The following is a 24,088-nucleotide window of genomic DNA, read 5'->3' as shown; positions in this document are numbered from 1 at the left end:
CGTCATTCATTATTACAAACGTGTGCGCCTCTACCACCACTGCCACAGAGTGCAGTGATCCTTGGTGAGCAGTACCGCCTCGCAGCCGAAGAGGAGATGCGGACCTGTGCACGGATGCGCTTTTCAATTTTTTCGGCACATTTGCGCATGGCTTTTTGCGTAACACACCCATCAAAATGAGGTGTAGTGGCGTAGTGGTGTGGTGGGTTGAATAATTAGAAAATGAACTGACCGCGGACCTCGGACCTCAGACGGTCGTACGCGTTACTTCACTCTGTGCGGCTTCCTTCTCCCAGCGGAAGATTCGGCGTTTGCAGGCTCTCATGTGCGGGAAGTATTTGCGGGCACGGCGATGATGTTGAACCCCCTCTTCCTCGGTCGGGTCAAGACAACGGACGTGGCCGTACTGTGGGTGGAAAATGATTTTTCGGTTTCGAATGTTGGCTGGCTGTTGGAGAAGGAAGGAGGCAAACGAACGAATGTCGAATGATTTGTGTGTGTGCACGTTTTGGAGAATATGTGCACTCATTTTCAAACCCAACAAAACCCACCTCTATCCACCTCCCTTCCCGGGGTAATTATCTTCGGCAGAGTCTAAGGCGAGGCGAAAACTGAGCACAAGAAGTAACAGCAGCAGCAGCAGCAAACAACAAAAAAGGCACATAAAACACTCTTCTCCTCATAAACTCACACACACCGGGTGTGTGGGTATGATGTGCGGCGGGCAAAAACCAAAGACCAAAGAAGAAGACGCGCATCATGTTTCCTCCACAAACGAAACCATAATGTGCACACACGATTGCCTTTCGGAGTCAATGGCACCGGCCACACCGCTCCATCGCACCAGACCTTAAGGCCGGCTATGTGTATGTGTTGCTTCATCGGATGCAACAACATCATCGCCATCATCATCATCATCATGTGCTCATCTTTAGGGTAGCCTTCGATCGGAATACCGCCACTTGTGTCTCCCGCCCCGAAACTCTCCAGTGTGTGGAAGACAGCGCGCGCGTACCGCGGATAGCTCGTTTCGCTTTTATTTGATCGTGCGCGGCGCGATCGCCTGCTCGTCACAGAAGCATCAAACTCCTTTGGCACATGCGCGGGAGGGCACATTGTGTGCTGGTGTGTGATGCGTGTTGTTGTGTCGTCGTGTCGCCAGTCAGTATACCACACTGATTTGACACAACCGGTTCGAGTGTGAGCGGCGCCGTCTGGTTTTTGCCGAGATAGTGCGCTGGCCAGCAGCATCCCTTTGCATTGTGCAGTAGCGGCATCTGCAAGAAGAACGAAATGCATTCATGTTTATTTTTTTTTTTGCACTAAAAACCGTACACCACACACACACTCATTATAGCGTCCACGATGTGTCAGATCCCGTCGCTCGATGCTAGAAATGTACTGGCGTCGTCACTGAAAACGGGGATACATCTTTGTCGCGGACGACGCCAATCATAGATTCTCTGTGGCGGTGATGGCGACGATCGAGTTGTCGCCACACATTGGTGTACTAATTGAATTGGAATGTAGGGAGAAGTAACCGGGATTTATAAAGGCAAGATTTGATTACGGGAGGAAGAAATTAAATTTTAAATATTTAGTATTTTACCCTTAAATTTTCAGCTTTATTAAAGCTTTAGTCTATGGTTAAAAGTAAACCTAAATCATTCTTAGCAATGCTTATTTTTTCAACAACAAATTATAATAACGAGAACATTCATTTTGAAATTATTTTACGCACTTCAATATGGAATTTATGCGCAAGGAGCAAAAAATGAATAATCGATTGTAAATTAATTCGAATGAAATAATTCTTAACATTCTGAATCACATAACTAAGCATATTCCTGCCGAGCTGAAAATAAAGTCACAATATTTATTACATCTACCAAATTGAGTATTGGAACTTTTCACGATACTAGCCAGCTTTTTTATATGGAGTTTGACAGTTGGCGGCTGAATTCCAGACAAAACCCCACTCATAACTAGCCTGCGATTATCTACCTAGATTATTTCAGCCTCAAAGCAAGAATGAGATTCGAGAACCTGCTCAAAAAAATGTCAAAAACGAGGTCGTGTTTTCATTTATCCCAAGGTGCATTGAAGAGATCAGGCGGTATAATCTAGAATCAAAGTGTATGTAGACCAGGTGGTCTCATAGCCTGATTTTTTTAAAACCAAACAGGCTTTCAGTTATCCTAAATACACAGAACAATCTTAAATCTTCCATTCAAAAGCAAGAGCGATAAAAATTCACCTTCTAAAGACATACACCTTGGGATGAGCCCACCTGTATATTATACCCATTTTGATAGCTGCTCGAAAACTGCAAACAGCTGATAGGCTAAACATGTCAGCCTACGATCTTAAGAGTGAAAAGAGCCCAGTTCGTGGAAATATTTTCTTGGACACAGTTCCTGGTGTTGATAATGATATCAATTTAAGATTAACTCACAAATTTGGCAAAAACTTGAAATTTGATTTTTAAAGCACAACAAAGAAATTGACTGTTGAGTATATCATATTTTTGACGGTTTATTGAAATGTTGTGTTTCATGCTGCTTCATGGCCAGTGCATGTTTCTAACGGTTTTAATATTTACATTGTGAAATGGCTGTAGTACATTTCTAACATTTTCCTTTGGGCTTTAAAATTAAGATATTTTTCCGCTGCTGTACAATTTGTATTTCTTTCGTTGTTGTTGTGTATAATATGTTTCAATGCTGCTATTTCTGTTGAGATACTGTTTTTCTATACAAAAATAGTATAAAAATACATGTCAAATAAAAATACGATTTGATTAAAATAAAATAAATACTGGATACTTGAGAAGCTACGCAACAATCATATTAATTCTATTAGCAACAATAAAACAGAACGCTCAAGATAATAATCAAATACTTCCATCAGCTATGCCTCATAACAGAAAACTCGTACATTAATATCAGGAAAAACAACATACAAAATCGCACGAAAGAATATATCGCCTTCCAAGAACTGTTCAACTGGCGTGATGTGTTGCACTTGGTTATTAATTAGCTAAACCGGGAAAAAGACGCTCGATGTCAGCGGAATGGAGTGCTAGAATTAAGAAGGCGGCCCAACACTCGACATGATTCATTCCATACCGATCGTCGCCTCTTCATGCACCCTTCCACAAGTATCCCCCCCCCCCCCACATACCCATTGCTGTTCCGAGAGATGCCATACTTTCCATGCCATTTGTCCGGCCGTTTTCCCAGTGCTGAGACAAAATCGGCCACGATTGAAGCAAAATCACACTCGAACCTCGTACCACACCATCACACGCTTCCGGCCGGCCTGATGAGGGCCGGTGGGTGGGAGAGAGAAAGCACGCGGAAGGGTGGTGACACAGTGGTCAGATTCCCTCCCCGTGGGAGAGCAAGACTACGCCGAGAGAGCGAGGAACGATCTCGAGTGCGATCGTATTGCGGGCAGGGGTGGGTCGCGTCTTTTTTGCCTTCCTCCATCCGCAGAAGAACCATCTTCTTAACCCCCCCATCAGCGCCATCTCGGAACGGAAGAATCCGACGCCAACTGAACCGCGGAGAGTTTTGCGACCGCGTTTGAAGTTTTACCGCACTCTGAGAATCGTTCCTGAGTGGACCTGGCGTGTTCTCGGTGTGTGTGTGTGTGTGTGTGCACAGTGAACTGCAGGGGCGGACGCGCGTTCACTCGTTTCACGGTTCCGATCACGGGCTTCGAGCCGGTGGTGTGGAATGCAGTGATTTTTGCATTCCCCACGCACTTTTGCCCCGCACTCCAGCCGCACACAGCACAGTCCGAGCTCGAAGAGCGCTCTTGCGCTTGCTTGAAACGGAGCAGAGGATGGGAAGAATTTAATCTGCCCAGAATGAGACACAAAGTTTGTTGGGGGACGGGCGGGTGTGACAGCATTCTCTCGGGAGGGTGGAAGCCGGGTGCAGAACCGTACAATGTAACAAGCGCCCGCACTGTTTGAAAAATAAGCCCTACCGTTGTTTAGAGAACAAGCACTGCCGCCGCCGCTGCCTCCGTCACCACCACCATCAACGCCGATCGTGTTTCTCACTAGCGACTGGGATGCAACGACCGACCCCCATCATCATCATCTGAAATAATAATGCCAAGCGTCGAATTGATCGATGTTTTTATATTATTGATGGCAGGCAAAAACCTCGTGGCAATGGCGGGTGCGTGTCGGCATTCAATAATAATGTCCATTAGGGAGGTGGTACGCGAGCGAAATCGTTTTTCGTACGCAAAATTATGCGCCTAGGTTTATTGTTTGCGGTTGAGCGTTGCCATTTTCTGGAAGCAGTTAATTATGCTGCACTTCAAATCAAAACAAGAGGCATCGGGGGACATGCATGGAACAACACTTTGAAAGCATACATGAAATAAAAATGAAGCATTCTGTTGTTTATAAATTAGGTTTGAAATTATTGGCAAATAATTGAAGACTTTATGGAACAACTTTTACGAAAATTCTTCACTATTAATTAATACAAAAGTTTTTTGATGCAAAACAGCGAAACGATACAAAATGTTAGCAAACCTCAAATCTCCTGCTTGAGACACTAAATCACGATGCCTTTCTGATGTTACTATAATGCCCTTGGAGATTCTAACATAGAGGGTACATTTAGAGCATGGAAGCAGTAGGGCTAGTCACAAACTATGCCATTTTAAGGTATACCTTTTGATGAGTATTCTACTAATATCTGTAGCGTTTGAAAGAAACACAATTAATTTAACTAAGAATTTTGTTGAAGTAATAAGTCAAAGCTATGTCCAATTTATGTCCACCCAATTGACATTTTCGAGCACGAATAACCGGGAGTACGAGCAAATTCCCTTAAACTGGAGCCTTAGACTTCCCTTAAACTGCACCAGTTTAAGGGAATTTAGAAAAGGGCCTTTAATATGAACTGTGATGCGGCTTTTTCGTGTATTTCTTCTTGATTCGCTCGTAAATGATTTTTTCTATATTTATAGTTGGCCATGTAGCCATTTTATACTTTAAAATTGTTTTATTTTTTATTTAAAAAAACGTCACACAAAATTTGCTTTTGTTTTTGATAAAAAAAAAAATCAAATCTACGAATGTAAAATGAGCTAGACGGCATCATCCATTGATAGAAGAAAGTCTAATTTACGAACTCACCAAATCTTAGCGCTTTCAACACACTTGATCACACACAAATCCACAATTTCAGGCGTATCGAGTACTAATCGAGCAGATATGGAAAAACAATTTCGAGCAAATGTCACTTGGGTAGCAATCCATATTATTAAGCTATTTTACCATTCAATATCTGTCCCGTTTTAAATGATTCAATGAATTAGAGACTTGCTCTCTGGAGCACAGTCATGACTCCGATCTAACCAGAGTTAGATTGTTAGTTCGATTCCGACTTCTGTAAACTCGGAACCACTAATTCCACCTGGAGTCGGAGTCATCCGGAGTCGACCGGAGTTAAAGCCGATCGGAGAGGGAAACTGAAGATGGAGTCGCCTGGAGTCGGTCAGTTTTGAGCCAGCATGTCATATCCGACACCGGATGACTTCGACTACGATTCTGGAAGAATCCGACTCCGACTCCGAATGAGTCTGACTAGAACTCCGAATAACTCTGACTCTGACTCCGGATAACTCCGATTCCAACTCCGGATGACTCCGATTCTGGAGCTGACTCTGTGAGATTTCGGGTTGGATCATGCTATGGAGGTAGTTCCGAATTTTTTAGAGTTAGATCGGTGACGATTCCGGATTATTCATATCTGTACCCATCACTACAATGAATAAATAGCTAATGAAATTAAAAGATGCCTTTTTGAGGTATAATTTCATTAGCAATTGATTTTCATCACTTCATTCATTGCAATCCATTACATTAAAGGATTATTGCTGTAATAAAACCAACTGCAGATTTTCATTCATGAGTGAAGCGTTCCATTTAGCTCTAATAATGTTTATAACCATCACACTGTAATTCAATATTTGTGGACAATCAGAAACTCATTATCTTGTTTTTTCAATTACCTTCGCCGTCATGTAGGTAACCCATGAATGATAGTTTCACAACGCAGCTTTGTGACACACGCCATAGGAATAATGCTCCCTATGCTAATTTCCCTAACACTTGTGCGTAATTTCATCAACAACAAAAGAAAAACAAAAACCCCCTACACTCCTATACTCCCTTGTTGTATGCACGCTGTGGGTTAAAACATTATCCGTGTTTACATCATCTCAACATATTTGCCTCACATCTTCTCCCAAACGGTACTTGGCTTTAACGCATGCATAAAGCTTCTCTCCCTGGTGTTGTCTCACCCGCAACCACAAATTCTCACCCAACCAAATGGGCTTGTGCTAATTTTTTTTGTTCAAGTCACTGCACACTCAACAATGTTTAGAAGGGAGCAGCAGGGAGCAGGAGTTGGCAGTGTTGCTTTGCTGCGGTTCCAGAGAAAGCAAACAACCCGGTGCAATAAATCTCCGATGTCATTAGGTCAGGTGTTGCTAATGTTTTGCGATTGTTTGTGTTATGGTGTCGGCAACAGCAGCAGCAGCAGCAGGAGACAGAATGTGCCGTCAGACAACGGGACGGGAGGCTGCACTCTATGCAAGCACGAACAAACCGGAGACGATTTTTCGGTGTCGTGTGAACTTCACAGAAGAAGGCTTCTCGCTTGCGTCTCTGTCGGGACGCCAAAGTATGCCTGTTGCGCTGTCCTCTCCCCTCAAGCCCGAACAGAAGGGGACGGAGGAAAATCAACGTCTCGAGAACCCTGTCCCCGTAACAAGTTGCTGTAACGTGCCCTTAGCTCTGGCCCCTGTGCTGGTGCGACAAACGGGTGAACTCCGCGACGAATACAAATCATTTTCCGTGTCATCGCAAAACCCTGGGAACGGATCCCTTTTTCGGGGAGGGCAGGATTTTGTTTTTTTTTTCTGTAAGTCTCTGCCGGGTAAGTATGCCGGGTGACTCACAAAAAAAAGCGAAATAAATTCCATTTTGTAAAGCCTGAGCTTTCGTCACATTTTCCTCCGACGGGCGGCCTGTTTTAAAAACGGACGTTGGTCCAAAGGTTTGTTGGACATTTTTAATGCTTTTTTGTGGCGTGCAAATATTCTGGATGTGGTTGTTCCTTCCCGTTGCATGTGTATTTTTGTTTCAATTTTAATCACATCAAACGCAACTGATATTCAGCCGGGATGAGAGACAACCCTCAAAAAACCGTACCACCTGATAGCGGTGTACCCTTGATAATGTGGAAAATGTGCAAAGCCTGGGCTCAGGGACATTTACCTTCACCTTTTTTTTTCTTCTGGTGTAATAATTAACATTGTCAGCACCATTAACACGAAAACCATCGAACTGACCGCCATCTGTCCGTTTGGTGTGCTAACGGGGGTTGGTTTGCTACTTTCCGCTCGCTGTCGCATACTGCCCGTTTCATGGGTACTCCGTCCGTCTGCTTCGGTGCTTTTTCATGTTTTGTGGTATTTTCGGTGCTACTTTGCTTTGCAGAATGCACAGATTTGATTCATGCTCGCTGTGTGGTTTTTCCACTTCGTTTCGCAATGTGTACGCAACGAGGATAGATTGGGTGGGCTGATAATGAAGGGTTGATGGTGTGGACCGGCAAGAGGGGCATCATTTTCGTGTTTCATTTATCGCGCTATCGCAATCGGAACTTCGGAGCAAAAGATTGCACATAATGGACCAAATTGCTGGACGATGGCGTTGAGTATAGTTTTCTGCGTGTTGGGGTGACACAATCATTATTAATGGCGTACTTTTTGCTCTTCTCTTTCTCTTTCAAACAGGTAATGCAACCCTATCAACGACACAATGTATGTGTTTTCCGAGGGAAGAATCGGCGCTGCTGAATCCCAATCTGACCTGGCAATTAACAAATATTTGGAATGGTTTGTTTCCTGCTGTACCTAATTGCATGTAATATTTGTTCTTTCTCCTGCAATATAGAATACGCCCCAATCCCAAACATTTGATACGATTTTTTATCTGATAATTTGACAAAGATATTAAGATAAGAGCATACATGTTGTAGTAAAACTAACGCTTTTTTACATAGAAAGTAATACCACTGAGTTTTCATTAACATTGTGCATTGTTTAAACCCTTTAATCATTTGGAAAATAGTTATTTGAAAATAACAATTAATTTATTGCTTAAAATGCATGCTTGTTTCTCGATTGTTAATTTGACTGTTATATACTTATAATTTATGAAATTACCAACTCTTTTTTGGTATTTTTATTAATCTTAACGTTTTTTTTAAGTTAGATGTTTCCTTTCATTCTTATCTCATATTTCTTCTATCATCTTTTAATGCTTGCATGTTGTTATAATTATGTTAATGCTCTTAAAAAAATCAAAATTTGTCATTATTACTTATTTATTAACTACCTTTTTTATGCTTTATACTCTCATTTTACATCAAACGAAGCTATGAAACCTTTTTGATTCAATTATTTTGTCCTTCCTTACTCTTTTTATCGTTTATTTTTTCTCTTTCAAAATCACAAATTTGTAAATCAGTGAATATTTAACACCATCAAGCAATGATTGATAGCTATAAAGGTTGGTTGATTCCTTAAGAAGGTTTGGATTCGTTCTTTCAAACATCGGAACAATGCATTTCAATGATCTTTATTCTGAACATTCATAATGCCTCAGCAAACGGTACATCTGTGTTCAATATGCACTAATGATAGCTTGAATTTTAAGAGAAATGGTAAAATTTGTAATGTAAATATTACATCATTTCCTTTTTTGTAAGTGTAGTATTTTGTTAGTGTCATGAATGGCAGCAGCACTTCGCTTCATTAAGCGCTGCGTTACACTCACGACGCGCAATTTGGTGGTTGGGTTAGGAAAACAAACACTTATGCTGTCAAGGAGCTTTTTGGGGTGGGAGGGATTTTTTGTTTGTAATCCAGCTGATCCAGCATGATTGAAATCAGAAATTATTTACCCTCCACCACATGGGTGATTGGAGATCGGAGAGGGGTCGAAACGAAAAAAGAAACGTATCGGTTTTCCGACGCCTGCACTTATGTTTGCCCTCCAACCATTGATCTTCGGTGCACTTGAAGAGTGCGTGTGTGCGAGTACTTGAAATCAAATCACTTCCTTCAAGTTGGATAAGTACATATCAGGGGGAGGCTTTACTGAGTAATTGATTAGAAGCAGGAAGCTTACAGCAATCGAAATTCTAGACCGAACCAAAGCTGATACGATGCTGCAGCTTATGATGTAAGAAAGCAATAGTCCAACACACCCCTTGCGTCTTGGACCTTTTTGCGCCGGCAGAGCGCGTGAGAATGATTTAAAACAACTCCTTAGGCTTGTTGTTTATGCCCCCCCCCTTAATACCCCACACAATCATACGAGGCGGCTTCTTCTCCGACCGCGCCTGAAAGTCGCCGCCAATCTACTCCCAGGCATTTATTTGTCTGGCACACTGTGTTGGGCTGTTTGTGTATGTGTGTGTGTGTGCGTCTATTTTTCTCATTCCGATCGCAACAATCCATCAGAAGAAAAACCAGTTCGCGTTAAGCTGCACACCGCACAAGGAAACCGAAGCGGACGCGCGTACAGCATCACCCGTTTTGCGGTGGTGGCTGGGGAATAAATAGAAAAAAAACGAAGCAAACAAAATAAGAAAGAGCTGGTTCTCCAGTTCAGAGCTCTGAGCCGACCAAACTCTGAGCACGATGAGTGCGATGCACAAGTGAGCGTGAAGATCTCCTAGAGAGAAAAGGCTCCAGCATCTCGCGATCGCAAGAGATCGCGCTGTGCGAGAGAAGTTGGCGAGATTGCGCTTGCTTTGCCGGTCGCGAAACGAGAACAGAAATGATGTTGAAAGGAAGCAGACCCCGTCCGGGACGGGGACGGGGGGTGTTGCACGAGAATTGAAACTGTTGGAAAGGGAAACCCTAGAAGCGTACTCGAGAGGGAAACGCAAAAACACACGATAGAAGAGAAGCAAAAAGGTACCGACGATGGTGCAGATCAACCGCTAAGCGGCTTTTCGTACCGAACCAAGAGAAAGAGAGAATGCTAGCGAAGAGAGTCATGTGGGTTTTGTTACATTTACCTTGCTGGAGTGAAAAGGGCACACCGCTGTGTAGAAAGTGCTACGGGAAAGGGGAGCAAAAGTAAGCGAAACGCAACAAACGGTAGAAAGGACGGGCGTCGAACCTCTTTGTTGGGACTTTTCAGCCAATCTGTGGTCATTTCATGTTTGGAGAAGATAATAAATACAATTCAATGTTCAAAATACATGGTTTACAGGCAAACCAAACCTAGTTATATTCTTATTGATTTTAAAATATTACAAAAATAAAATTAAATTTACAGGGTTTTTGAGGATTATGTAGACATTTTCAGCGATCTGTAGATTCGTTCAGGCATATAATAGACTCTTTCAGCGTGATATAGAATTGTTCGGAAGTAAGCATTGACATGTTCGGTTATACTGTAGAGCTGTCACTTTCGTACCCCCTGAACGCCTGACCGAATTTACAACTCGCTGAACATGTCTATATAATCCTCGAAAACCCAGTATTTATTAAATAAAATTATTTAAATTATAAAAAAAAACACTCATACATGACGACAAAAGGCTAATTTAACAGTTCAACGAATCATGACTTGGCGATAGATCAATTCTAATGTAAATATATTTTGTGTTTCTAAGGTTTTTTTATCACTAACTAAAAAAGGTTACCTTTAGCTCGCCGAGAGAATAAAATAAATAAGTTAAAATAAAAATTTAATTTGTTACAAAAGTATACCTGCAGTAGCGAATTTAAAACATTTGATAGTGCTTGATGAAGCAATATTTTCCTTTCTTGCCACATAGCACAGCGTCCTCTATCGGAAAATGAATGCAACTTTAAAATTTTTTCTGAAAAATAGTATATTTCGGTTTTATCTCTCTTGCGCTCTTTTTTATCTTTTTCTCTATATCTCTCGTTTTTCCTCTCAATTTCTTTTTTAAATCTTTGAACGTTGGTTCCTAAGCAGTTGTTGTAAATGGTTCACGAAATAATTCGTCATTGATTTATTAGTATACTTGTAGTATTCTTAACAACAACATAGCTATCAGTAAAAACAAACACCTTTTCAATCGTATAGTGTCTTTCAAACAAACCAATGATTACTTTTAAGTTGAAAATGTTTTTCTTAACGCAAGTTTGACACCTTTGCCGCTCCGCTTACATGAAAAAGCAAATGAGAAAGGCTTGCAAATCTAAGCCAGGCCAAGTGCGTGGCAAAGAGAAGAGAAGCTCCCTTACTGATGAGCGAGAGAGAGAGAGGGATCGTGCGAGAGCAAGCTCCATGCAAACTCCACCGTGAAAAGAGCCGTTTGCGTCGCTCGACTTAACCCGCTTCACCCTTCAGCAAAGAGAGCGATCGAGTGCATGCGGGCTCCAAACTCCCCTACACAGGGAACCGCGCAGAGGCCGGTTCGCGTACTGCTGCGCTCGAATCGTACGCCTCAGTTGATCGCTTCAGTTCCAACGGTACGCAACGCCAACACTCCCGGGCAGTGAGGCGTTAGGTACGAGCGCGTGAGTGTGAATGTGTGTGTGTGTGTTCGTGCGCGCATACCAGTTGTGTGCAGCAGTCGCGCACACTATTTTAGTGTTCTAATCGTCACAATCTCTAATTGGTGATCTCTACACCGGTGACAGAATCGAAACGGTAACGAGTTCATTTAAACCTTCCGAAACTGCATTGCTCTGCACACTTTTGCCAAACGGACGGGTGCATTCCGTTGCAACGGCACAAACAGTTCCAAGGTGTGTGTGTGGGTCCTCCCCAGCTGTGCGCGCAGTAACGGCAGTGTGTGCGCTTAAGTGTGGTGCGTTTCACGCTGCGTGACGTGAAGTTTTTTTTTGTTGCCGGCAAAGGAAGAGTGTAGGCGCCGCCACCAAACGGGTGCCGAAACGCATCAACGCAGCAGGGCACACGTGCCTCGCGGAAGACAGTGCAAATAGAGAAACCAAAGTAACAGCAAGACCTGCCACACCAAAAAAAAAACCCCCCTAAAAGCTTTATAGGCACTTTTTGTTCAACAACAAAAAAGAGGTTGGCCCATGGGTGCTTGAAAGCGAAACGAAAAAAAAAAACAAACGGAGGCAACCCGCTGATGCAAAAAAGAAGGAGTTGTTGCGCACATAGAAACACAAATTATAAACGCACAACGCCACCCCGTTCACCGTGTGCGGCAGTAAATGTTCCCTTTCGACCCTTGCGGAAACGGTTCAATATCCGAGTCGTTGGTCCGTTTGTGCCGGTGCAGCTGACTGGGGGGAATGGGGGAAAGTAGCAAATGTTAATTAATAATTGGCGCCGTTCGCAACGCGAATTCATGAGGCCGCCGTTCGCTTTTGAAGTTTATGAAGTGCAGTTGCATTGCATTTTTGTCGCTCAAAATCAAAAAGTTTCGGCCTGCCAACATCTATGCTCCCGGTTGCGTTTTTTATGTTTTTTTTTTGGGAAGGGATTGTGCGTGCCAGTGCAGTCGCTATGCTACTTCTTCATTTCCCGGTGTGTGAGTGTGTTTGTCCTAAACCCGTAAAGAGTGTCGGTGTGGTGGTGGTTGTGCCCTATGATTTTTGATCCATTTATTTGTGTGCACCCCCTGCCTGTCGTTGTTGGCCGAAGTGAGTGGATCGAAGGGATAGAGAGAGAGGTAGAGAGAGAGAGAGAGAAGGAATGTTGTTAATTCCAACAGAGCAGTTCGGTTATTTAGTGTCCGCGTGTTGTGTGTGTGTTGAGTGAAGTGAAACGATCAAATGGACGCCTAAATGGATGTCGTCCCGTGAGGGCCCTGTGCTGTCTCTTGTGTTTGTGCGTGTGTTCCCCCCTTCCGTCCAGATGATGGTGTGGTGCTGCAGTTAGTTAAACGAAAACAGCAACAACATTTGTTTGTGTGAATAGTGGGCAGAAAAAATATTAAAATTCCCTTTTTTATCTTCAATCTCCTCAAAAATCAAACTCATTTTCAAGAGTATCTTTGCTCATTTCTTAGTGATTTCTTTAGCTAGCGATATACATATGCAAACAGCATATAAGCAGTAGTGTGAAAATTTGAAACCCGTGCTGGGTCTTTACGCTCGGTGGCTCAAAAGGAAAAGTGCATCCATTCAGCTGTCCAACGCACACGAAACGCGCGCCAGTAGATCGTCGTCGTTTTCACGATCACGATGATGATGATGATGATGATGGTGATGAAGGCCGCGATTATCTCGTAAAAACGTGGGTTCTTTTTAGCCTCATATATGTTTTCTTCTTCTTACTCTCCCCTCTCTGCCTCTGTCTTCTATCGCTCCTTAGTAGAGTTAGACCCCAGTTATTGTTGTTGGTGGTAAAAAAGCAGTTCCAAAACGGTTCCAAAATCAGTAGGAATTGGGGAGGGAGTTTTAGAGATGCATTCCGCTCAAGGGTAAAGAAAGTGAATGCAAATTCAACATCCATCCATCTTTCACTCTTTTAGTGTGTGGCTGACTACTGGCCTTAGATAGATCTTTCTTTGATTTTTCATTTCTCCTACTTTAGATATTTATGGTAGAGCTAGTTTTAGTGCATATTCGATAGTGTTATATACCATAGATGTCATCCAGAGATATATTGAACTTTTAGCGTTAAATTATTGAGAACAGAAATTGATAATAATGAAGAACTTGTTCATAGTTCCGAGTGAAATCGAATTCTTTCGTCTAGATATGGCAAGATCTGCTCATTATATCTTCTCCAACATTTTTGGAAAAAGTCTGGAATACTTTGCTGTGTGCATAGTATCAACTAAGAAAACTATTGATAGCAGAAATTGATAACAATGAAGAATTGGATCATAATTCCTGAAGACATAGAATTCTTTCGTCTAGATTTGACAAGATCTTCCACCGCTTTTGAACAATGTCTGGAATACCTTGCGGTGTACATAATGTCTACTAAGAACCTAAATGGGGGGAATGTTCTTGGATGGAGAAAATATTGGATTCATAATATCCACTGTTTTAAGCCTCAGAAGCTTCAAATGTTGTTTCAAACCTGTGATAACTTAATGATACATTCATCGAAGTACGGTGGACGATGTTTTAGTCAACTTGTCGAAGTCGAAGCCTTGAAGTAAATTTGTAACAATTTAGCTTGGAACCAGAATAGATGAATTTAATTTGGCTCTAAAGAATAACCTGTTTAAGTACAAGTTTGGACCACTGTACCGCCTTTATACATCGTGGTTACACATAATTGAGCTTCACAGACAATGTTTTCCCATCAGTGTGTCATAATTTTTGTTTGAAAGTCCAAAAACTCCGCTCACAAAGCCAAACCTCTTGCGCCCTCAGTAATGCAATTCTGTCCTCACACACAAACTGCCTGCTCAAGTAGGTGAACTTTTGAAATTGAATAAAAGCCCACCACCACCGTGACTGTGTGTGTGTGTCCCGTGCAATCCGAAAGCTTGCCCGCGTGCCTGCTTGTTGACCTTCTCTCGATGGCGTGGGGTGGAATCAAAACAAGAATACCTTCGCCCAGAGTTCGACGCTGAGCAAAAGTTCAACGAAGCCGCAGCAGCATTTTCTACAAGCGCACACACACACAGGCGTCCGCAAAGATAAGAATGGCCAGGAAGTGGAGGCCAGTTCTTTTTGCAACCTTCTCTCAGCGACTTACATGCTGAGAAGGGCGACGACGTTGTTAGCCCCCAAGCGTGATGCGATTTTTGTGAATCAAAACACATTCCACACCGAGCAGCTCGCGGTGGTGGTTGTATTAAGGAAAGAGGTCTTGTCGGTCGGGGTGGTAGAAAAGCGCCACCAAAAACTGCACTGAAAAAAATGCCCCATTCACCCTTTTTTTTGCTTCACTCCTTCTCACGATTGTTGCTGCATTGTACACACATTGCAAAATGCAAATTTTGTTACTCTCTAAATCGGTACCCATGCAGCAGAAGAAGGAAGGAAGGTGGAAGCTTAACAAAAAAAAAAAATCAAAGCCCCTCTAACCGCACTACGGCGAGGGAAACAGCCAAAGGCGCAAACGAAGTATAAAGCCGTCCCCTACCCCTGGGCCGGGCCCGATTAAACTTGAAACCATCCGCCTTTATGTGAGTTTTCTTGGGCGGCGCGGTTTTGCGTGGACAACTTGGACAAGTTATGGTGCTTTTGTCTCCGTGGTGTGCCCATGCGATATGCGACGGGGCGGACACGGCAGAAAGCACATCAGCTGATGACGGCGACGTTAGCAGTGCCAGCCGATGGTCACGTTTGGGGCCGAAACCGCGGCAAATGAGCACACACGGCAGCTACTAATAGGGTTTGATATACTCATTTCTTTCCTTCCGCATTCTCGGCCTGCCCGCCGAACGAGCCGCCGCGAGCCGTTTTGCAGAGGCGCATGTAAATTAGATTGCTGGGCTGGGCGATAGTTAGAGCACGGTTTGGTGCATTTTTGCCTATGGGTTTGGGCATATTGGATAGCGGTTGAAGCTCGTCGGTTTATTGACATCTGTATGGCCGTTTTTCGCTCATTATTGGGCGGTTTTTTGACTCTGTTTTAGAGCATTGAGCATTAAAAGAGGGTTTGGTAAACAATTTGGTAAATAGCTTTGGCGAACTCGTGCCAGAAAGCTTTTTGAGCAAATAATTATGTTTGTAGTTGACAGATGCTCTTTGAAGTGGATGTGATTAAAACATGCTTTTAGTTGAGGTAGGAAGCCATCGCAATACATAACAGTCGATGTGACTGTTCAGAATCCTTCACTTCAATAACTTCCAAGTCGTGCGCTTCTGCCATATGCAATTCGCAAATTTAATATCAATAAATTCAATCCAGCGCTTCGATTGCAATCGAACCCATTCGTCGGAATTTGACATCCCACTCAAAGGGTATTCTAGTTAAAGCGAGCTCTTCAGCTTCATTACCTTCCAACGCAGTGCGTGTTGATCGCACCTCATCTCACCCAAAAGGGGTTTTCCACCGTTTTTGATGCACATTGCATAGGGGTAAGGGAATTTTCCCACCTTTCCCACCATTAATCGCACTATTATCATGTAACCTCCGTTCGGTTGAGTGTAGTGTGCTGCTGTTGATGATGAAGTGATGAAGTTGATCGTACTTTCATCATTGCATCAAACACTGAAACACAACGGGCGGTTTCGGATGCGAGATTTGTGTGTGTGTGTGTGTGTGTGTGTGTGTGTGTTACGCACAGCTACGCGCATAATGGTGGTACTTCTCGTTACTAATTTTCTCATTTCGCAGTCGTGTTCTGGTATCTAGTGATCGTTCACGTTCACGATTGATGAGGGGAGTGTGAAGTAGTGCTGCCTTTTGTGTGGTGTGATGCAGATGTGCAATTATTTGGAAAATACGCTTGCAATTGCAGTGCAGGAAGGGCGGCGATTTGTGTAGGGATTGTTCGGATTGGTGTGGATTGGAAAATTGAAGAATTTTCCCCAGCGCCACGCCAGCTGATGTCGATGAAGTGGCAATCAATCATCGGTGTGTGATGGTTTTTGTTTCTTGTTTTAGCTCACGATAGTGTGTTTGAGTCATTTTAGGGAAATATAGATCACATAATTAGTGAGAAATGCAGCTGAATTGCTATTACAGAATAAAATTTAAATTCAAATACAAAATTAATCATTTTGAATAGAAATTTCACAAAAATAGTATTGTTATATTAAAATATTCTTCTTCTTCTTCTTTGGCACAACAACCGCTGACGGTCAAGGCCTGCCAAGTACCCACTAGTGAAGAGAGCTTGGTTTTCAGTGACTTATTGTTACCATAGTAGGATAGTCAGTCCTACGTATGGGGGCACGGTCTATTCGGGACTTGAACCCATGACGGGCATGTTGTTACGTCGTACGAGTTGACGACGATATTAAAATATTATCTTAAATATATTATATTATAAAATATACTTTTTTATTGTATTCTTATATTGTTAAATATTAAAGAGAATCTTGTTACGTCAAAATCACGTAACAAATGTAATAAAAAATAACAAACTACAAACAACAAAAAACGAAACTAACTAAGAAGGTAGTGAAGACAAGTAAATAAGAAAAGAACAAAAAAAACTAATTGAAACACAGCTCAAAAGTCTTATAAGCAATGGCAATAAAGGCAAAATTTATAAAGAAACAGAAAGACAGTTCAAAACTGATTGAATGATTCTGACATTCACTAAAAGCAACAAAATGAAACGAGTAAAAAAACATTGCACAAATTATGGATTTTTTTCATAAAAAGTTTTCATGTATTTTATTTGTTTGTGTTTATTGTTTTATTGACAATAATTCAACAGTGAAATCATTTAATTTCTTCATTAATTACGATACACATTCACCACACTTATCCCTCCGTAGTGCGCATAAAGATACAATCTGCATGACCCACACACGTACACTCACCCTGCAAAGCTGCGGTGATGAACTTGGCAGTGAAATAAAATCGACCCACTAGGAAAACATACACACTAGACAACCGAGAGACGTACACGAGTGCGGACGTACCGGAAAGGGAAAAGCATCTTAAAATGCAGACGCACACACACACATACACACGCATACGAAAAGCGCGTAAAAGCGACCACAAAATAGGTCTAAAGGTGTGTTGTAGACGCGCGACAAAGACGCGAGAGCAGAAAAACGGAACATTTGCAAGAGAAACAACAGCAGTAACAAAAAACAACAAAACTTAGACACAACTTAGAGTGGCGGGGGTTGGTTGTGTGCCAAGGTTTCTCCCTTGGCAGATTGTTGTGATGCCGAAACTCCGATAACCGGGGGTTTGTGGTTGGTTGCCTTCACCGTGAAAGGGGAGCAAAGTTTCGCGAAAACTATCGCGCCACCAAATGGGAATGGGAGACGACCAGCTGTGGGAAGAGGAAAAGCGACGAGAGCGTGGAGTGAGTGGAGCAGCAGCAGCAGCAGCAGCAGAGGGTCGTAAAAGTAACGCGCCCGTTACTTTCCTACCCCTTCGTCCTACTGCCGTGGTGCTTTGAAGCCCGTCGTCTTTCGGCCTCGCGTGTGCTGGGAGAGAGGAAACTGTAGGCCAACTTTCTTCGCCGCCGCCGTCGCAATGGTCCGTGTTCCGACACTACCCTTCTCGGTTTCTTCCTCCTTTCTCAACCGCGAGACACGCTTACCGACCACAGCTGGGTGGAAAAAAGGGAAAGGTGGAAAGCGGCCACCATTTCATCTCGGGAAGGGAGCGAGACTCTTTCCCCCTATGCAGCTGTCTGCTTTACAGCTTTTGTTTGTGTGCATGTGTGTGTGTGTGTGTGTGTGTGTGTGTGTGTGTGTGTGTGTGTGTGTGTGTGTGTGTGTGTGTGTGTGTGTGTGTGTGTGTGTGTGTGTGTGTGTGTGTGTGTGTGTGTGTGTGTGTGTGTGTGTGTGCATGTGGGGGTACTGGACAAACACCGGTGTGACCCCAAGAGAGCAGTTTGTGCGCTGCCTTTAGCTGTGCCTAGGTGTATTGAAAGGTTGTGTGTGCGAACCGAATGTGTTAATCGGGGGTGAGGGAGAGAAATGGGAATTAAAAACGAGGCCAAACCGGCGCAAGCAGGGCGGCAGAGTTCCTCGGTAAATGGTGGGCTTAAAAAGCTGCCCAACACTCTATTGAGATTGACTCCCGTACTTCGGCTGAGGGATTGGGAGGCAGTTCGTCTCCTAATTCCAGCTCTCTGGAAATGTCAACGCGTTCTGATCGAAGTGCTAGATAATCCACACCAAACTCAATGTAAATCAATACCAAAATCCAATAGAACAGCGGGATGAGCCAGCTTTTTTCGGGGTGGGGATTTGGTAGGCAAAGCGGATTGCCAAACCTGCCCCAACACTTACTTCACTTTTTTGTGGACCTCAAAGTTGTCGCACAGCCCAAACTAACAGCAATTAGTAATCACGCTTCAAAGGTGAAACGCTAGCGCGGGAAGGAGACTATACACCAGTGAAGTGCAAATCTCTGCAAAAAGCGACACACGAAAGCAAACGACGTCGACCGTCTACCACCGCCGTCTCTCTCTTAGAACCAAAGTAATCCAATTAGTTTCGGTTCGCTTGCAGGCGTTATTTTTGTCGGTACGGAACGGCGAGAGAGAGGGTGTTTTGTGTTTGTGGAAGGCAAATTTGCATACTACTTCTGCTTCGTCCTCCCTTCGCTACTTTCCAAGAATTGGTGCACCGAAAGGCCGCCACGTCGCGTGCTTTTACGTGGAACAAAAACAAGCCACAAGGTTTTCGGCGCTGCATCTTTGCTAATTGACTAATCGGTGAGGTGAAATGAGGTCACAAACTTCTCTGAGGCACTCCGAGCGCTAGGGCGTGTGTTTTGGAGCGACGAGTGAGCAGCAGAAGGCTCAGAATTATAAAGCAATTAGGCACTGTTCAACGATCCTTTAAAAGTATTTCACGCGAGACGGATCTTTAAGGTAGAAAAAAGCATCTCTCAACGCTTGAGGAAACATTTGTGCAAATAATGTATTCTCTGGCAAGAAGAAGTACGCCTTTCCTCAACTTCTGCTCAGAATTTCCATCCCCGGGCGCTGCATCATAAATCAAAGGCACCGGGCGAGAATGTCTGGAAACCATCTGCAAATCCAAAACAAAACAGCAACAAGGAAACAAAAAAAGGTACACCAACCAAACTCCCCAACAATTTCCTGGGGTTTTGGTGGATCTGGTTTTGGAATGTGTAACACCGAACACAGGACACGCTGGAGCTGCATCATATCTTCAACCCACCACTGCGCACCACAAACAAAGAACTCTCGATTACACTCTTGCGTTCGGTTGCTAGCTGTGTTGCGTTTTGCCGCGAGAGCAAAACAAGGGCGTTGGATGCGCTGCTGTTGGATGGCGAGAAGAATGCAGTGGGTGGGTGGGTGACCAATCCATTAGCTTTTTATGTACTTCCCTTCTGGGCCGGTTCCACCATCCGGTAGCAGGTAGCGGCTGCTCCCTCTCTCTTTCTCTAACCTATGTGAGCCTGTGTGCGGTGCATTCCGAGAGCACTTGGGACATTCCGCAGCAAACAATCCCGATACAACACACATACACACAGACTGCTCTGCTGGAACCGGTGAAGGAACTTCGGAATGATGGTCCAAGGTGTCCGAGAACCTTCGATGCTTTGGGTGACCGATACCTGAGCGCGTATATGTGTGTGCAGATGGAGAAAGGCGTACACGCGTAGAATCTGCGCGATGTGAGATCCAACCAAGACGGCAACCGGTTTGCTCGGTGTTTTCTTCAGCCGTCAGTCTCCCAGATTGGGTGTTCGATTCCACCACCCCATTTCCTGTACCTTTTGCAACCTTCTGTTTTTTTTTTTTTGCTTTCTGTCCAAAGCTCTATCCATAGCGATGGGCTGCTTTCATGGTACGATTCGTCTCGACAGCAGAAGAATCTAGTCGGCTAGGCGTTTCTGTTTTCGTATGTGACTTGTCGAAGACAACGGTTTGGGGAGAGGAAAGGTACACTGTTGCTGATGGCCAGCTATGGTTACCGAACAGAACCAACGGGACGGCACGTACGCTCTATCCCTGCCTAGACCTCAGATGTACTTAGACTTGCCTGTTGGTAGATGAAAAGGAGAGTGAACTCCCACATCGGCAACACCGTCGCCGTCCGTCGGCTCCTACTAGAACGGGAATGGTTTGTTTCTGCTTTCCGGTTCTACTTCGTGGTTGTGTCCAGCCTTCCATCCAGGTACCACAAAAGGTGCCAATGAAGGTTGACGGCTACGACGTTGCTTGTTGCAGCGCCCTCGCAAATTCAAACAGAGCAGCAGCGGCCGGCTGCTAGAAGTAGAATATAGAGAGAGCCGCCGCGAGCCAACGACTATATACGTCAACGACTCGTTCTGCCTTCTTTCCCTCCCCTCCCCAGACTGTTCACGCTTGTCAATCAGGCGCGCGCGCGAGCGAGTTATAACGCTTGAGCACAAGTTAATCATAGCACGTATTGGAAAGCAAGCAAGCTAGAGTTTTTACTTTACAAACGCACAAATGGACAAAGAAAACAACGCAGCAGAGCGCAAAAGCAGAGCGCGCAAGTCAACATTATTAATGCTTTTGGGCCTTTTTTCTGTTCTTCGCAAATAAAAAGCCTCATCCTCATCCAACGCATTATTAACTCGTTGAACTGATGTCCCTATAATCAAATGTGCATGTACAAGGCGCAACACTCTCGCACATTGCAGCGGTACACTTCAAGTGCAGTGATTTAATTAAACACACTGCCCGCTGCTATCAGTGAATTGGTTACGTGTGTGTCGCCCATCGGTGGCAGTGAGTTAATTTTTATGGTCACTGCAAATGACATGGCCCCCTCTTCCCTCACACGATGCATCATCCTTTCAGGCTGAAAGGGTGAGCATCGCATCCGCCCGAACCTCCTCAACACGTCCACGTTGCATGTGCACGTTTGCATTATTGCTGTAATGGTGTGTCTCTCTCCATTTTCACCAGTGCCGGTTACTCGTTTTGTTGTGAAAAATGGTTCAATTTTCATTTTCACAGGATTTTTTGTTACGTCCTCTCCCCTCCTGCTGGGTGGATTTTGTGGTTTATGTCCCACTTATTCTCCTCTTTTCTGGACCGCTTTTTAACTCCGGAAATGGTTGCATAAAATTCCTCAATTCTGAACACTGTTCACCGCTGTCGGTTGTTTGTGTGTTCTGGTCCCCTTTTGCTTCATTTACAGTCAAGTGTGGATAACCATTATTTTTAGGTGGAAAAAATTATGAATTTGCATAACAGAAACACAACACCCAAAGTAGATCCCGTCCGCTGAGTGTGCTCGTGTATTTTAGCGATATTCACATTGAGGGGACGCTGTTCACGGGGTTTACTAAGGTGGAAGAGATTGTTCAACGCCATACCGTGTTAGGTTGCGATAAAGGGTTCAGTTTATCATGTTGCATTTATGCAATTGTCAGCCCTCTTCTCTCTTATCTCTTTCGTGCTTGTTGCTAAAGCGAAAAAATCAGTATAAAGAATGATTTTAAACAAACTTACTTAGATACTATTTGTGGTTGTTCCAAGGAACCTTCTTTTCATCGTATGCAATATTCAAATAAATGCAAATATTTATCCCTTGCTTCCTATATTATTCTACCCACAGCCAGTCGCTTCATCTAATCTGCAACCGTTTATCTCACACGATTTTTGCTATTTTCAACCCCGTGTTGATCAAGACATAAAATGAACGCGTTCGAAACGCCGCTTGTTCCCTGTTTTTCTTCGTTCGCTTCCCTAAAGGCACACAGGAAAGACTCTTCCTCGCTTCACTGCCGCCGCTCCCTTTGATTGATCATTATCAGACAGTTTAGACAGCGCTGATTCATTCACCCGGGCTTCAAGAGTGCTTGCCAACCTCCGCTTGCTCCGCAACCATGCTGCCTAAACGCATCCCCGAGGGCCAGTTTAGTGTATGTTGTAGTGTTTGGGGTGTTTTTGTTCACCCGTCCAAAGAGATCGGTACAAGTTCGTCGGCCACATATCCCCGGTGGGTGCATCCGGTGCACATTCCAGCCCGATGTGCAACCTTAGCCGAATAAAAAATGGGAATAATGGGTGTGTGTTGTGTTGGGAAATACACACTCTTCAAAGGCACGTTTTTGTTTATCTTACACAAATCGGTAGTGCAACGCATCCCGGTGTGTTTGTTGCAACACGAAACTGCCTCGAGGGTGGAGAATACATTGATCTAAATTAATTAAGCTTACCGTCGGAAGCGGGTTGAATGCAGTTACAAGGAAAGAATGCATGCAGGAGTTGGAGGTGGTTAAAGGGCTTTATTGTATGTGTGTTTGGCATGTTTGTCTATTAGTTTTGGTATGTGTAGCTCTAGTATCGTTTGGCAGCAAATATTTTACCTTCGGTATAAATGTTACACCTTGTATGGATGGTTAAGGACAGCAATGGATTATACAATACCTTTGCAAAATTAATTCTAAATTACAATTTCAAGATTTCAGACAATTGGTTAGAGAATACCCTTTTTAGGAACATGTCTAATTTGTTATAAATTTAGAGTCTAGCTTATAGAGTTATTGCTTAGTTACAATTCAAAGTATGTCGAAAATTAGATGTGGATGTTAAATATTTTCCTAAAACTTGTATAATACTAACATGCCAAACAAAGATTCAACACATAGTATTTTGAACGTCTTTGCTACAAAATTCAATCAACAAAAAAGAATGTTTTTACTGTAACATTAATGCAGAAACCTTAAATTATCAAATAAATTATTTGCCGATGATCGATAATTATGGATTAACTAAGGTCAAAAAAGGATATATTTAATATTTTCCTCAAATATAACAATTGTCGCAATAAAATGTGAGATCTCCAACGTAAACAGCTAGTAACAAAACCTATGTAGTGTTGAATTTTGCCTCTTAGTCTTTAAGGTTTGTTTGGTGACTTTGAAGGTACATTTAGCCATGTTGTCAAAAATGTAAGCTTTAGGCTCCAAAACAGCTTTCATAATTGAAGCAATGCATGATCAATGCTTTCCAGTGCGAACTACGCTATCGTTAGCACTATTTTCCCATCATTACCATCGTCATGCAGTACCAAATACCGTAGCTTGTGCACACAAAAATGATTCTACAAACCAACAAAAAGCCAAGCCGTTGCAATGTAAACGTCTGTTAACACATCGACAAAATTGAATGCATGCGCTCGAATTTCATCTGGGTGGCTCGAAAAAAAAGCTCACCACTTTCCCATCGTTGACGCTGCTGTGCTCTAGCTACAAGAGTGAGTGTAGAAGCTGCAAGGTAACGTGCACCCATCCACAAACAGAGCGCGCGCGAGCGTATGTGCGGTTGTTTACTTTTATTGCAGCAAAATCCGGCACACATTGTTTCTAACCAGCTCCCGCAGCATGCAGCAGCAGTAGCAAACATTACCTTATGGTTGGCTAGATTTTTGGCCCATTTTTTGGCTTCTTTGCTCCTTCTACACAACCGAGAAAAAAAAGCATTCCGTACATTCATTCTCTCGCGAC

General features: G+C 43.4%; 1 protein-coding gene across 2 annotated transcripts in view; it reads left to right on the top strand.

The window, feature by feature from the left end:
- The window catches only part of LOC121600680, a 219,156-nt gene that overhangs the window by 150,899 nt on the left and 44,169 nt on the right, over window positions 1–24,088 (top strand). The gene's annotated exons all lie outside the window — the stretch shown is intronic.

Source organism: Anopheles merus, chromosome 3L (genome assembly GCF_017562075.2).
Source record: "Anopheles merus strain MAF chromosome 3L, AmerM5.1, whole genome shotgun sequence".
Taxonomy (NCBI): Eukaryota; Metazoa; Arthropoda; class Insecta; order Diptera; family Culicidae; genus Anopheles; species Anopheles merus.
The sequence above is the reverse complement of the archived record's forward strand: the minus strand, read 5'-3'. Positions and strand labels throughout refer to the sequence as shown.